The sequence below is a fragment of the Apodemus sylvaticus genome, chromosome 3 (genome assembly GCF_947179515.1).
Source record: "Apodemus sylvaticus chromosome 3, mApoSyl1.1, whole genome shotgun sequence".
NCBI lineage: Eukaryota > Metazoa > Chordata > Mammalia > Rodentia > Muridae > Apodemus > Apodemus sylvaticus.
The window spans coordinates 6,367,051-6,369,568 of NC_067474.1; the positions used below are offsets into that span (position 1 = coordinate 6,367,051).

Consider the following 2,518-nt stretch of genomic DNA (forward strand, 5'->3'; position numbering starts at 1 on the left):
ACAGGAGATGTTGAAATCTTCAGATGAGGGCAGGAAAGAAGACCGGTCACTTACCAGTACTACTTCCTCTCCCAGAAGATCAAAGTCTGATTCCCAGCATCCGTTCTGGGACACTCATGACTCTAGATCGAGGGGATCTAACGCCCACTTTTGCTATCCACCAGCACCTACACATATGTGGTAGAGACTCAGACAGACAGACGACAGACAGAGACAGACACACAACAAGCAAATATAATATAAATCATTAAAACAGTGAGAACACATCAATATGTCTATTTCTCTCTTAAGAAATAAGCAATAAAAACAAGCAAACCAAGTTGTCAACCTAAAATCTATAGACAGCAAAATTATTTTTCAAAATCATATGTGAAGGAAAACATTTCCTGGAAAACAAAACCTGAGAGAAAGCACGGATAGCAGAGCTGCCTTACGAAAGCTGCGGACCCCCTCCTTGCTGGAAGCAGTGCTAATTTGAGTCTACAAGAAAACTGCTAAGAGTGGCAGTGTAGGCAGTTCAGCAGTGGTTACTGGAGACCGTATAATCGCATAGTTTTGTTTATTTTTTAATTTAAATGCAAATTGTATAAAAGATACATACATAAGTAAGTTGTATTGGTACACTAAATTGTTTTTTAAAATCTAATGTAGCTGACAATTTCCACAAAAAAAGGTGACTGGAAGCAAATCCTGTGGAATGAGGACATGAGACCACGTGTAATAAGTCCATCAAAGACGGAAACGCTGAACTGGACGTTCAAAGCCACTCAAGTAAGAACTACACACTCATTTCTGCTTCTATTATCTTAATCTAATGTAAAATGAAATCACAATATATTTTGGTTCTATTTTTAATGTTTGTAGAAATATGTAGAAGTAACACAAAAACAATGAGATATATGATTTATAACTTCCATTTTTTCCTGAAGGGTAGTTTGTATAAATCTGAATCGGAGTGTATAAAATGAAAATTGTGTGAGCTCTAATGAAAGTACGAGGAAAATGTTCAAGAAAAATTTTAAATATTAAAGAAATTAAAACTTTATGCTAATTAATATCCATATAATGAAAATGAGCATAATAATAATAATTAATAATAATATAAAAGAAGTGATGTATGGAATATGAAAAGCAAAAGGGAAGATGTAGGTCCAGGCATATGGACACATCACATGGGACAGGGATCATCACATCACATCACATCACATCACATCACATCGCATCACATCACATCACATCACATCACATCACATCATCACATCACATCACATCACATCACATCACATCACATCACATCACATCACATGGGACAGGGATCATCACATCACATCACATGGGTAAATGAGCTGCTGTCAGACTAAAAGGGTCCATCTGACTGCCCACAGAGAGGGACTAACTCAAAGCTACCTACGGGTGGATTGTAAAGGAATGGGAAAAGACAGTCTAGGAAAGTTCCATGGCCACCAGGCCATTTAAAACAGAGTATGGATAAAGTCAGACATAAATCAGAAAAGGAGATGAGAAAAAATAGCCTAAATAATAGTCAAAAGCAGCAGACTAGCCTAAGGAGGCACCCTCTAAGATAAGCCTGAAAAATGGGAGACTGTCCTGTCCTCACGGTGAGATGAGAGAAATCGAGAAAGGAAAGTGGCTATACTGGCTGACAGAAGCGATGGGAGGGGAGCACTTGACGAAGCGTAGAATAAATATTCTGTAAGGAAGTTAGCTGTGAAACAAGAGAAGAATCCAAATAGTGCACCAAGGCTCAGAGAATGAGAACCATACCGTTCGATCTTCTCTGATCATGGGAACAATAGTGGCACATTTAAATTGAAAAGTAATCAAAATCCATGTCAGCAAGGTACAATTCCCTTCGTCTTCAATACCGAGTAAAAAATTACTGGGTGAATACAAATTCTTTCTGTTTTGTATAGGTATAACCATAAAATGCACAATAGTGTGACGAAACAGGCTCCTTCTATGGAAAAGTAAGCACCTGGGTTTGTGGGGAAGATGTTATAAATTTAATGGTTGGCAGAAGTTCCTAGGCTATGGGAAATATAGGTCAATTAGGCTTCTGAGGATGTCTTTCCCTACGTAACAAATTATTCCATGTTTTTGTCTTCAAATGGTCAGTGATGTCTACCTGGGTAGTACTCTATTTGGTGATTTTTTAAAGTGGTTAACCCTCCCCTACAGGCATTGCTATGTCACATGTGCATCAGTAGATGGTAAAGAAGAGAGAGGCCATATCTTCACTCAGTGCTCTGATCTATGAACATCTGAATGATTAGCAACCTAACATTCCCTGAAAAAAAGAGACCCTCAGACGACCACCAGTCAGGTGCCATGCAGGCCTTGACAGACAGACCACACCCAAGATGGCTCTGAATGGTGCTATAATGCACGAGTCAGGCATAGCATTCCTGAGACCACTCCTTGAGATGATCCCAGACACTCAGGCACCACAAAGAGGAGCAAACAAGTAGTGAAGAAATAGGAGAGAAAGAGAAAAAGG

At 38.9% G+C, this 2,518-nt stretch overlaps 1 pseudogene; it reads left to right on the plus strand.

The window, feature by feature from the left end:
• The first annotated feature begins 2,186 nt into the window (after window positions 1-2,186).
• LOC127681964 (uncharacterized) lies at window positions 2,187-2,306 on the plus strand (annotated as a pseudogene).
• The last annotated feature ends 212 nt before the right edge of the window (window positions 2,307-2,518 follow it).